The sequence below is a fragment of the Protopterus annectens genome, chromosome 5.part0, assembly GCF_019279795.1.
Source record: "Protopterus annectens isolate FY-2018-M chromosome 5.part0, PAN1.0, whole genome shotgun sequence".
NCBI lineage: Eukaryota > Metazoa > Chordata > Ceratodontiformes > Protopteridae > Protopterus > Protopterus annectens.
In genome coordinates, this window is record NC_056735.1 from 1,991,446,323 (window position 1) to 1,991,461,125 (window position 14,803).

Here is a 14,803-nt window from a genome sequence, read left to right on the forward strand (position 1 = left end):
AAGTTGTGAGAGTCAGGTACTCTGTAATACCTGTCAGGTTTCCTGGGACCTGGAGGTAAAGTGTCTGGGGAAAGGCTAGATTCCAAGAAAGCATCACCTACAATGTCCAGAACAGGAGGGATAGCTAATGGCCTGTGTTGAGGATGGAGTAAGAATTCCCTTAGCATCCTTTTGGAATCAGAGTAATCCTGGCTTTCCCAGCAGAAATGCTCCCAAAGAGTGTGCAAAGTTTCACCAAAAGAAAAATCTTCTGGTGGGGAAGCAGAGGGAATGGAATCCTCTGCATCAGAATCCACATAGGTAGATAAAGGCAAATCCTGGTAATCAGAAGGAACAGAAATTTCAGATTCCTGATCAGAAGAATCAGAAGAAAAATCAGTTCTAGGTCTCTTAGAGGGGGACGGCTGGCTTCCCCTAATTAAGGTGCTAAGGTTTTCAGCCATTCTAAGCATTTGTTTTTTAGGCATATGGGGCTGAGCCTGCGGTTTGGACGTCAGGTTTCTAGGCATGGTGCGAGTTTTAGGACTGGATGAAGAAGATGGCATCAGTTTAAAATGCAAGTCTGTAGGCCTGAATATACCCTCAGAAGCTGGTGCCTGCACAGCGGCTTCAAACCCATCCAAGGTAGAGACATCCACAGGTTCCATAGTCGAAGAAGCATCTCGCAGCATACCAGACTCTGAATGGGTCTCATTAGAGGCCTGCGAATCTGAAGTAGTGGGTATCAGGGGCTGCAAAAGCACCTCACTGAGTACCGGCGGACTGGCGACTTGCTTAACAGAAGCGTCATCAGCAATTTTGGACCTATGCGGTCTGTCTTTGTCTTTATCTTTATGTTTTTTCAGAAGATCGGTAGTCGGATGGCATAACAAAGCCATTTCGGAGTATTGAGACTGAGTACCAAAATAATTTGCTGCAAAGATAGCCCAACGATGAATAGTTCTGGGGTTGAACAAGGCACAAAACTGACAACGAGGGACGTCGTGGTCAGGGCCTAAGCAGGGAATACAGTACAAATGAAAATCTTTATGAGGTATTTGCTTTCCACAGATAAGACAATTGTTAACTCTAACTGACATTGGTTGGAGCAAGAAAAAAGATCCCCAACGGGGTACTTATCTTTTTTGAAGACTTCGGTTCTGAAACTCGAAAATGAAAATTTCAGGAGTCATCCGACTGGCACTTGTGAACTGCTTCTGTTTCAGGCACCGCACGACAAAAAAGACTGATGTAATGGCGTCGGCTGCATGTTTTATACCCCTGACGACCTGACGTCATGGAAGAAGAGACAGCATCTGATGCAGGAATCCAAGACTCTGGTATTTAGGCCGGCTGAGGGCTACCTACAGGCAGATAACCCAAATGTGATGACTGCAACAGTGAAACACGAAGAACATCTACCCTAACTCACCCCTCCCAAACTGTAAGGCACTGTATGGAGGATACTACTAGTTGTTTGTTAACCTTCATGAAAATATGCATTACTTTTATATTTTAGTTAATATTGCCAAATCCATGTAACTTATAAGCATGATTTATTTCAGTTGGAAAAGTAAGCCCTTTGAACTTAAGCTGTACAAATCATCCAAACAACATTACTTAGGATTTCACAGATTAATCACAAAATGCTAGGATGTTGGTGATACACACTCTGGAGATTTTAGGAAAAAATTAAAAATGTTAACAAAATCTGACAGAAAGTTTGTCTTAAAGTGCATGAATATATAAAATACATAAAAATCACCCAGTTAATGTGCATTATGAGTTGAGTATTAACAAAAAAATCACTGAAGTTCATGAATTGGGTATCCCCTGGCCCCCCTCCAGTAAAAAAGATGACGTTTTTTGATTAGTAGAAAGAGTGCCGTGTACAACATTTATGTAGGAAGTTTTATATTCTTCAGAAAGAAGTTTCATTATAGCCATTAACTAATTAGTCAAACATGGATGCGTTAGTAGGTTAACAAAGAGTACTGTTGCGCAGGGCTCTGACAACTACAGGCAACAACTATTCAGATGGTGTAGAGCGTAAAAAAATTATTTGATTTTACATCTAACAATTTGTCTTTATACTTTGTTAATTTGCATGGAAAAGGGATATCAATATCTTCTGCACAAGTGTAAATCACTGATATCAACTTACAATAATATGGTTTAGTATTTCAGTAACTAAACATTGTATTGGAATGTTAAAAACCAATGCAAGCCTGCTATATCAATTTCCGACAGCATCCAACTTTACCCAATGAAATAACAGTTCCGGGCAGTCACATTTACTACAACACCTCACAAATCATAATGTGGAAGGAATTCAAAATTAAGCAACGGGTCTAAGCATGGAATTTAATTGAATCCACATGAAAAAAGGTAACTGCAAACCCTTATAAAGATTTTTCCTTTAGTGTCCCCAGCCTAAATAAAGATTATACTTACAGTGGAAACATACTGCACTGCCAGCATTTTCCACAGCACAAGCTTAAGTAAAAAAAAAAAAGAACAGTTTCCGCCCTGAGCAAAAACCTTCAGTTTGCCATATAATATGCAATCTCATTAACCATTCAAAACAGGAAGACACACTGAAATCCAGTGAACAGTTAGGGCCAGTTGTCAACCCCATTATAAAGGCCTTACCACATTTCTTGCAATAATGAACAACTGGAGGTGTAGATTTTCCCTTCCAGCAGCCACCATATAAGAATAGGAAAGTGTTTTTGCCAGTTCTTAACACAGGCTCTCTTATCGTCCGAATCTCCACAGTTTTCATAATATCTTCCTACAAGTAGAACAGTATAAAATGTTTATTCATTTAATCATTTGCTTCAACACTACGTACTGGATACACCAGAGAATATAAATAACGATGCTAATGCGTTATCAGTGCAGCAAACAAAGCAATAACATCAACTGTGGGAACTTGTTTTGAGAATAGCAAATAATAATGAACAAATTCTTCCTTCCTTCCTGATTATAAACTCTTGCCTCGGATATGTAGAGATGGAAAACCAGAGCGTGTGTTGCAAATAATCTCAAATTCAAAGTTCCATCCATCCATTCTCAGCCCCTTTTTCCCATTTTGCACATGCTGTAGAAATCACAGAAATGTTCAAATGCTGAAAAAACTAAACTTCCATACTACTTCTACTACTGTATGACTTCCATATTTAATTAAAGGAACAAAAGCTCTTAATATTATTCATTTGTGTAAGTTTCCCTGGCAGCCTTTCCTGTTGTTTTGGGGTTTGTAGTCTCATCATGCTGTACTTCTATGCTATTTGCTCCTACAGTTACCTCAGCTAGTTACTTCTTCTTTTCCTCTAAATACTGAGAAGGAACTCCACTACAGTTGGCAGCCAAGCAGTCCCTATGACATTAGCCAGCACCGCCATAAAGATATGAATAGGGAGCTAGAAGAACCACCAGTGGTCATTGCATGACACGCTCAAGCATGACTTTTTAACAGGACAAAAAGGTCACATACCTCTTAACTGTCCAGATTTTTGCCTCATATTTTTGGTCTGTTTAAGACTCCACTGACTGTATGCAGCAATCGCCATAAACAGTTAACGTCTAAAAATGTAAATTAAAAAAAAAAAAAAAAAAACAAAATCGGGATTTGAAGGGGCCAACCTGGAATTCATGGCATCATATTATTTCACCCCCAGAAATGGGAGATACCGAAGAATTTGGTACAGTTGAGATGTTTGACTGGAGTCATACTATAGATAATTTGAGGGGATCAATGCATGAGAAAAGGCATTTAGGAGCTATCTCTGTCTATTAATAGTTCTAGGGGCAGTCCTGGTGTAAATTTTTTTGTTTCCCATCCATAGATCTAAGTTGCGCTTGAATATGGACAGGAATGAATTTTGTTTTATGTTCCACAGCAGCATTATCCTCTGCAAGATATACTTATCCCTCCACACAGTTCTGTTGATAGTACAGAAGAGGTTTAGAACTCTAGACTGAGTATTTCTGATGCCATTTGACTTGCTAATATGAGTAAATCCATTAGTAATGGGTCCAAGGATGCCTTGTATGCCAAACACAGGTCACCTCTTAGTCTGTAGGATATCGAGTACAGCTAAAGGGCTTTGAGTCAGTTCATGTATGACATGTTATTTAGGCCTTGCATTCTTTTAGTAAGTTATCTCTGTGAGTGTTCCAGTTGTTGCATGTACAGATACATTCCAAAGGGGACTTTATATTCAATGACTGTCCTAATTGAGGGATGAGTATTTAGGAACTAAACCACCAAACCAAGACATGTGAGGCAGCTATGCTAACTACTGCACTGACACAGAAACAGTTTAAGCTCAGTCTTCTTCTACTTTCGGCTTTTCCTAGTTAGGGGTCACCACAGCGGATCACCTGTCCGCTCATGACTGACAGTGAAGTTTTACAGTGTCTAGTTGCCAGCCCAGCGCCCAACCTTCCACAGAAGGTACACGCATGCACTCACACCTAGGGCCAATTTAGAGTGTCCAGTCCACCTACAGCATGTTTTTGGGATGTGGGAGGAAACCGGAGCACCCGGAGGAAACCCACGCGACCACAGGGAGGACATGCAGACTCCGCACAGAAGGCACACCAGCCGAGGATTGAACCGGAGAACCTCTTGCTGTGAGGCAGCAATGCTAACCGCTGCACAACCATGGTCACCCTTACAGTTTAAGCTCAGTAATACTCTGCAATCCTATATAACCACTGAAAATGGAAAGAAAAATCTTGTCACAGTTTTATACAGCAAGTTGGTTAAATAAGGGTATATCATCACTAAATACAAAAACAGAAATCCTGGCACTTCTGTTTTTTAAGTTATGGTATTTCATTATCTAAAATCCTGTATCCCAGTTCACAGAACCTAAACAGAGTTCCATTACTGTTTAAAATTCTCAAAACACTAAAAACTAAACTAAACTAAATGGTTTACTATTGTTTGTGCGAATGACATTCTATCGGGTGCAATGTGCCGAAAAACAGAATGTCGAACGCACAAGCAGTTTTGCAACAGATAGTCGACTCCACTTATGCGAATGCAAACTGCATTCGCATAAGTAGAAATCGACTATCTGCACGGAGATCGCAGTACAGTAGGGAGTGGAAATTCATCCACATCCCCACTGTAGTGTGATCTCAGAGTTAGAATATATAAGTAGGGGGGTGGGGGGCACAGGGGGGCTTGCCCCCCTGCAAAAACATGATAGCTGTATAAGAGTTTGATTTACATCAGCTCCTATACGGCTGTCATGTGGTGGTTTTGACAACAATGTCGAGTCAAATGCATCGAGTATTTGGTTCGATATTGTGAACGGTAGTTATTTGTACTTTCAGTATTACCATTCGTTTATTTGAACGGAAAATGTTTTTGAATAAACAATAGTAAACCACAAAAAATACCCCTCAAACAACAATATCTAAATTCATGCAGGGGGGAGGGTAACTTTGACTCTGAACTTCCAAGCAGTTATATTCTAACTCTAAGGTCGTTTACTATATGTGGAGGTCATTCTAATCGGCTGGACTTCAGTAGTAGAAGTAATGCTTGTTGCCCTAATTAGCTGGGCTTGAGCAGTAGAAATAACATTTGTTGTTCTAACTGCCTGGGCTTAAGCAGTAGATGTAATGCTTATTATTTTATTTATTTATTTATTTTATTTATTTAACATTTGTTTACCAGGATAGTCTGACTAGACAACAAGTGTCCGTTTTCAGCAGAATCCTGGGGAGAAAAACTCCATAAGTTTACGGAGACAAGAAAAATTTACAAAAGAGACATTATACAGTAGTAGCATACAGATTGTAGACTTTACAGCCGTTAGTGTAGAATAAGAGGATATCCCCCCTTTTGCTTGAAAATACAAGTGTACAAAATATACGATGAGAGTAGATAAGAACCTGGTAGAGCATTGCAGGATATTTCACAATTAAATAAGAGTACATAAATGTTTAAGTTCCCCACCAAAAGGGCAAATATCTATCCCAGCAGAGTGCTGCCCCCCTGACATCTCAGATGCTCAGGTAAGAGCCGCCCTCTCCAAAGCAAAAAACACAGTATCAATGGGACCAGATGGTGTCCCGGGCTGCGTCCTACATGAACTCCAAGAAGAGCTAAACCCAAACATAAAACTGCTGTTCAATCTCAGCCTTACTACAGGATATGTGCCCAAAGAGTGGCGTACAGCAACAGTGGTCCCTCTCCATAAAGGTGGTGCCTCAATGGATCCTGGAAACTATCGCCCCATAAGCCTGACTAGCTTGGTCTGCAAAGCTATGGAAAGGATCATCATGGACCTCATAAATAAAGATATTAGGGACCTACAGACACTGGATCCTACCCAGTTCGGCTTTGTTAAGGGCAGATCCTGCCTCTTAAACCTGGTTGATTTCTTTGAAACAGTCACCAAGGCCATTGACGAGGGGAAGGTGGTCCACACAGCCTACCTGGACCTCGCAAAAGCCTTCGATACAATACCCCACTCGGGCATTATAGATAACCTCACCAGCTATAATATAAACCCCTATGTCACTAGATGGATTGCAAACTGGCTCAAGGACAGAACCCACATGGTTAGAATTGCTGGAGCCATGTCAGACTCCAAACCAGTTACAAGTGGTGTCCCACAAGGCTCAGTCCTGGGACCTCTCTTGTTCGGTATATATTTCTCGGAGGTACAGGCCAACACGGAAGGACTGTGGCTGACCAAGTTCGCAGATGACTGCAAACTGGGCACCATAATCGACTCTCCAGCCGACACAAGCATCCTCCAAAAGGGCCTCATAGAAACAGACAACTGGTGCCAGAGCCATGGCCTCAAGCTAAATGCCAAAAAGTGTATAGTCATCCCCTTTGGCAAAACAAAGTGCCCACAAATTACCACATAGGTGGTAATCCATTAAGTACAGAAAAAGTAATTAGGGACCTGGGGACCCAAGTTGATAGCAATCTCTCATTTGACAACCACGTGGCCAAAGTGGTTAGAAAAACATTTTATATAGCCCACCTAATCATGAAGGGATTCACATCTAGATCAGGGGAGGTCATCATGCCTCTTTACTCATCCCTCATCAGGCCCATAATTGAGTACAATGCCCCTTTTGGGATGTACCTTACCAGACACCTACAGCAACTGGAAAGACCCCAAAAGTACCTCACCAAGAGGATCAAAGGGCTCAAACAGATGCCATATGCTGCCCGGTTAAAGAAACTCCAGCTCTACTCAGTGGCATACCGCCTGTTCATACTGCACCTCAGAAAATCCAAATCCCATCGAGCTACGCGCTCGAGAGACTTGAACCTCAGCACTGAAATAAATAGGACATGCTGGAGGGACAGATTCATAACCCAGAGGCTCCCTTAACTCTGGAATAAAATCCCAGTCCAGGTTAGGCAGAGTCCCTCATTGACTCTCTTCAAGAGGAATCTTGATGAGTGGATGGGAGATCGTAGGTTTACTCTGGGTATCACTTCTGTGTCACTGTTAGACAGAGGCACAGTATACTAACCTCGAAAAAGGGCATAGCAAAATAAATTTAAAATGGGTGGCAAAAGCCAAACACATTCTGGCTAGGCTTATAAATGCCCTAGGGCAGATAGCCTAGTATGAACCTATATATACATTTATGCAAATATACATATATAAACACACACACATATATATATATATATATATATATATATATATATATATATACACACACACACACACACACACACACACACACACACACACACACACACACACACACACACACACTATACATACACTCATATATAGGTTATTGCTCACACATGGATAGGTATAGTTAGTGTGTTGTTTGTGTTGTCCAGTACAGATGGGGTGTAGAAATAGTGAGCGGATGAGGTTTCAGGGGGTCAATTACAGTTGCATAGATGGTTGGTGAAGAGGTATGTTTTAAGTAGGCTTTTTTAAGGAGGGTGTGGAGTTTTGTAGTCTGAGGTCAGGGCGAAAGTTGTTCTATATTTTTGCTATTTTATGGGCAAATAGTGATTCCCCGGATTTGTTCTAATTGTTCTAATTGGCAGGGCTTAAGCAGTATAGATAATGCTTGCCACAGCTAACATACATTCTTGGACAGATGATGTTAGAGGCATTGATGCACAGTATCATATCTTACAAAGTTCTTCTCTTACATACATTCTTTATGCCAGTGAGTAGAGCAGGATAGGTGCTGACATTTAAAAATCAACACATTTCATTAAAGATTCTCTCTCCTTGTGATCTGAAGCCGCTCTTCCCTCTCTGGTTCTTTACATTAATGTTGCTGCTTTGCTTTGGGGATACCTGAATAAACCAATACATTTTATTATCATGAGTTTGAAGTGCAATGGAGCACCTAGGGATGTAGAAAAGATAAAAAAAAACTGTTAGAACATCTCAACTGCCCCTATTTTGGAGGAATGCTCCTATTTTAGCCCTTATACACTCCTTCATCAGATGTCCTTAATTTTGGAGATATGCCCCTATTTTCAGGCTTGATTTACTCCCTTCTAACAATTTTCTGAATCCACCTCACCACATGTGATTTTGAAGCTGTCTAGTACAAGGAAAACTGTACTACATGACCAACATACTAGTAAAAGTAATAATTTATAGAAATAGGGCACATATCTTACGTTTCCCTTTTCTAAAGCAAACATGAGCTTATCTGGTAGAATTTGCTGTTCAATTCATCAAAGTCTACAGGCTTTACACTGTCGTTTTAATAACGTGCTTATATTTTTCCATCATTTTTGACATTCTGTTTTTTTTTTTTGAACATGTGTTTCTGAGTAGTATCCCACATTTGTACTGGAAGTAGAAAGAGTTATGTGCCATTTGGAATTCAGTTATTATGCTAATTAGATGTCTAGGTTTTTGGTTGGATGTACCTACTTTTCAAAGGCCTTTTTTAATGTCTGCAGGTTGAGAGTTATGACTTTGGGGTAATTGAAGTTCCAGTGGACCCCCCCCGCACACTCTTCAAGTAGAAATACTTAAAACCTGAAGCAAATTTTGAACTGTTTATCAACCTTTCAGGAAATAGTACCGTTCTAGATGGATGTTCATGCTTAGTTTAGGGTTGAGCTAAATTTCTAGATATTTGAAAGAATATATCATTTCCAAGTGTCATTTCTGCATACAGTATTCTAGCCAGAGGGAATTATAGAGAAGATGCCAGGAGTTCCAGTTAATATTGTTTTGGTTTTGATGCTGTAGATTAGTGGGTCTTTTTGAATCAAACCAGCTGGGAATTTTCAGGAAGCCTGATTAAAGTTCCTGTTGCATGCTATGCAATGAGTTGCAGCAGAAAAGTTGTTGTACAGCTGCTCGTTGAAGGTACTCAGCAGGGTAGACCAAGCACTAACCTCCTGTAGGACACCGAACTTTGTTTTGCAGGCTTTAATGACATGCTTTTAACATTTAATGTCATATTTTTTGTCACTCAAGTATGTGGTAAGAAATATGGACCTCATTCAATAAACCTACTTATCTACAGATTGCAAAGAGCAGGGAATGGCTGACATCAAAACCTGTGGTGAGATCTGTGAATACAACACTAATTCATTTCTCATTTGTCTCAGTCTTAAGATACATCAAAAATAGTCATAAGTCTGTTTTAATATTATATCCATGTTTTGAGCCATGCTGATTTGGGCAAAAAAGCCATACTCTTTATGCCAATTATTAAGATGGTTCATGGGTTGCACAAGTGCCATTTTTCCAATACTTTAGCAAGACATTGAAATAGAAATAGTGGCCTAAACTTGGAGAGGTAGGGCACATTGATGTATTTGCAGGTGTTAAGAGTATTTGGCCCACCTATATGACAAATTGTATGTATGGAAGAGTGATGTGGTTATGCAACATACTAAGCTAGGCTAGGACTGTTCATCTTTGGTAGCTGAACAGCAGTGACAATATGTTGAGTTAGGCTAGGACTGTTCATCTAGGGTAGCTGAACAGCAGTGACAACATGCTGAGCTATTCTAGGACTGTTCATCTATGGTAGCTGAACAATAGTGACAACATGCTGAGCTATTCTAGGACTGTTCATCTATGGTGGTAGCTGGACAGTAGTAACAACATGCTGAGCTAGCATAGGTGACAACATGCTGAGCTAGGCTAGGACTGTTCATCTAGGATAGCTGAACAGCAGTGACAACAAGCTGAGCTAGGCTAGAGCTGTTCATCTGTGGTAGCTGAACAGTAGCGACAACATACTGAGCTAGACTAGGACTGTTCATCTTTGGTAGCTGAACAGTAGTGACAACATGCTGAGTTAGGCTAGGACTGTTCATCTAGGGTAGATGAACAGCATTGACAACAAGCTGAGCTAGGCTAGGACTGTTCATCTATGGTAGCTGAACAGTAGTGACAACATGCTGATTTAGGCTAGGACTGTTCATCTAGGGTAGCTGAACAGCAGTGACAACAAGTTGAGCTAGGCTAGGACTGTTCATCTATGGTAGCTGAACAGTAGTGACAACATGCTGAGTTAGGCTAGGACTGTTCATCTATGGTAGCTGAACAGTAGTAACAACATGCTGAGCTAGGCTAGGACTGTTCATCTATGGTGGTAGCTGAACAGCAGTGACAACAAGTTGAGCTAGGCTTTGACTGTTCATCTGTGGTAGCTGAACACTAGTGACTTACGCTGTGCACCAATAATCTCATGGTCTGAAAAAGAGAAGCCAGGAGAAGTGCATAAGATGTGATGGAAAGAAGGACCCTGCAAAATGCCTTTACTAGGCCTACTCATAATGTTAGAAAATCAGCTCATCATAGTCCATTCATTTATTTTTATTTTATTTTATTTACAATTTGATAACTGTGTAAATGATACATCTATTGACTATGTTCAGTCTCAGTCCGGCTACAAAACTACAATATTTCTCTACTTTATTAAAAACAGTCTGAAAATTGCAATGCATAATTTGACTTAGTGGAATAGTATGAAACAATAAACTGCAATGGATACTCTCACATAGCACATACATATAATTTGTGTACATAGCATTTACATAGAATACAATGCATAAAAGAAATAGAAGTACTAATTGCAACACATTAGTGTTAGAGTTATACCAGTTATGAATCTAAGCCATAAGTGGAGTAAGTATCCCAACACTCTAGCTGTACAATGGATGCAGTGCATTTAGTTCAAAGATTTACAATTATGCATGTAAAGGAGGAATGCTCCTTTCAAGGAATTTATAAGAAACTATTTGTGGTGCAGTATAATCACTGGAGTAAATAAAATACTAATCTACTATAACTTGCCAGTGTCACAAAAGCAGGTGAACTTAGATTCATTTCAGAGATATTGGCTATGATTTCTTTTGAAAGTTCTCAGAGAGTCATAGTTTTTTTTTTTTTTTTTTTTTATCAGTAGGCAATTGGTTTAATCCCTTTTTAATTACTTCAAGTCTTTTGGGTTTCTAATATTATGACAGGAATGGACTGCATTCCCAAGTCAAAGTATGATTAAAGTTCATGAAATTAGTATTGTTTAAATCTTTGATGTTTGCCAGAAGTGTTTTTCGCTGCACCTACAGTGTTCCCAGTAATGACTCCTGCTGCAATTCATATGGAGTTACATGTATCAGTAGCATATCTAAGTATGATTGTAAATTATTTTTTATAAGATCCATTGCTCCTACCACTATTGAAATTATCTGGGTATCCTTCTTCCACTTTGTCCTCATTTCTGCCTGCACATCCTGGTATTTTATGACTTTGTTTCTCTCTGAACATAAGACACTATAGTCACTGGGTGTAGCAATTTCAATGATAAATGCTACTTTTGTCTTCTTTTCATGGACAACTATATCTGGTTTTCTCATGTCTATTTTTTGAACAGTCGGTAATGGGTGATCTTCATCATTTTCTATAATGCTTTGTGGCTTATGTTTCCAGTGTTTTTCAGCTACTTCAATATTATAATGTTTGCACAATCCCCAGTGCAACAATATTGCTACATTATTATCCCTTTCAGTACAGTTCTTCTGCCATTAGTATATCACAACCAGTAACAAGATGTGTGACTGTTTCCAGTTCTACATTACAAAACCTACATTTGTCTGTTTCTCCTGCATGTTCAATGGACTTTGTAAACCAATGTGTACATAGTCCAGTATCTTAGGCCACCAATATTAACCTTTAGTATGTTGGTTTAAATTTACCTCTCCTTAACCATTCCTGCATTCGATCCTGATCAACATGAGGTTGTTTCAAGAGTTTTCTAGACTTGCAACTATATTTATGCATTTTCCACATTTCTTGTCTTCTCATCTGATCCTTCACCTTATATTCTTTCTTTTGTTTTTTTTTGGCTCATTCAGTTGCTGCCTGGTTTTTGTCCATTTGTGGTTTGATTTCCATTCACACTTGATGCTGATATGCTTCTGCTAGACTAAGCAGGGAAATCATCTTAGATTTATTCTCTTCATGTTTCAAACCTTTCACTATGTTTGCATCTTGTGAGGTCAGCAAATATGTATGCAGTCCCAGGATTACAAATCTATACATGTAATCAGTTTTGAGGAGGCCGATCGATACCTCCTTTAGAATAATCTTGCTATGCACTGATTTTTATAAATCATTTGAAGAGCATGAAGCATCCTTCTTGTTTTCCTGTCCAACCTATCTAACACATTCTGTTACCAGTCAGTCACTCCAAAACTGTAAGTTAGGACAGGAGGAGCAAATTGGTTTGTAGCTTGGGCTTTATTCCTAGATGTCAGTGCTGTTTTCAGTATTAATTTTAGTCTTCTAAAATATTCCTTACTTTTATTCACATTTGTTTAAGTTTTATTGTTGATCCTTCATCAGTTCTCAAATACTTATACATTCCCTCTTGCTCAAGTTCTTTTATATCACATTCTTGTCGCACACTGATATTTTCTTGGTGTTGCAGCTTTCCTGCTTTAAAGTTGCTTTTGCACATTTATCAAGGCCAAATTGTCGCTTGTCTTATGTAGCTAGTTAAGACAAAAAGGCGGAGGTGTTAGTTTATATACTTTATTACATACAAACACATCAGGATTGATAGCAGGAACATAAAATATAAACAAACTAACTGACAAACTAGTACTCATACATGCATACATACATACATACTTACACCTCTGCAGCTCACTACAAATTGGTAGTCTTGCCTGCAAGTGCCCAGTATTTATATACCCGTGCTAGCTCATTGAAAAGCTTTTTAAAGGTACATACACACTCTGATCTACAGCCTCCCTCTTTACTTAGCTGTCTTGCAATAACTATGACATTTGAATAGGTATGCAAATTATACAGAAAATAATGAATAAAATAACATTCATGTACAAGTTGCTGTGTATCTGGAACAAGGTCTGGAAATACAACCTGATCTTGTAATGTAGCAGTTAGGACTGGTTTTAGCAACAAGGGCAGTCATTGGTGAATGATCTGCTTTAGGACTCTCTGGGATATTCTCAGGAACAGGGATATTTGCTGGAATGCCCTCTGGAACTGGAACATTCTATAAGTCACTCTGAGAACTAGAGTCTTTATCACAGGCAAGATGCTGCAATACTAGCTCAGACAGTGGTACTAAATGTTTCCAATTCCATCTAAATTCTATTCCTTGCGATTCCACAAAGTACAATCTCGGCTTGGACATAAACTTTTCATGACTCCAATCCAATCAAAATTTTTTGCTGTCTACATTTCACTGTCTCTCCTTGTAATGGAATGAGCGGTGTACTGGTCTTATCATAATAGGACTTCTGGGACAAATGATTTTTCAGGAATTGAGTTTTCACTACTTTGTTGTTCTTAGCACATGGAACCAACAAATTGCTACTGCTTGGTAGTTTGATTCTGGTTTGTCTCGATATAAGGCTCTGGGCAGGTGAACCAAGATGTTTGCCACGAGGAATGTTTCTGAGATTCAGGAGATTCAGAAAAACATCGCTATTGTCTCATTTTGACTTCTTTAACAGCTGTTTTGCACTTTGAACTGCATGTTCTGCAAAACCATTTGACTGTGGGTACCCAGGACTACTAGTAACTCTTCAGCAAATCTCTTGAACTGCTGGATTGTATACTGTGCATCATTGTCAGAAATAACTTTGTGCTGACTACCATGGACAGAAAAATGTCTCCTCAATTTAGTAATGACAATACTCAATGTGAGAGTAGGAAGTAGGTCAGTCTCAAACCAAATTTGAATAAGACTCTACTAACACCAAATAATGGTGACTATTCCATTCGAAAATGTCTGTAGCTACTGTCGACCAAGGTAGTTCAGGAATCTGGTTTAGCTGAAGTGGTTCTTTCTGTTGATGTTGTTTAGTACTGTTAGAAACAGATCAAAATGAAAGTATTCTCTCAATATCTTTATTTATTTATTTTATTTTACATTTGTTGACCGGGCTAGTCTAACTGGATAAATGTCCATTTTCAGTAGAGGCCCGGGGAGAAAAGCTCCAAGCATGAACACTAACAAAGTTAACAATATATAACAAAGACATGTATAATAACAGTACAGAGGTACAATTGACTAAAGACATTATGTTAAAAGATTAAACTAAGTAAAAAATAACAAGTACACTAAGCACAAGCAGGGTATGGGCAAACAGAGTCAGGTCCTTACATTTATCCTATTACTATGAAAAAAAAGAGAAATCAGTAGATTTGGAGGTATAGGCTAGGGGAGAGGGGAAGGGGTATGAGCAGGAGGGGAAAAGTTTCAGTCTGGGTTAGCACAAGGACAAAGCCACTGAGTTTTAAGATGTTCTTTAATATGCTTTTTGAATAGAGAAGTAGAGGCT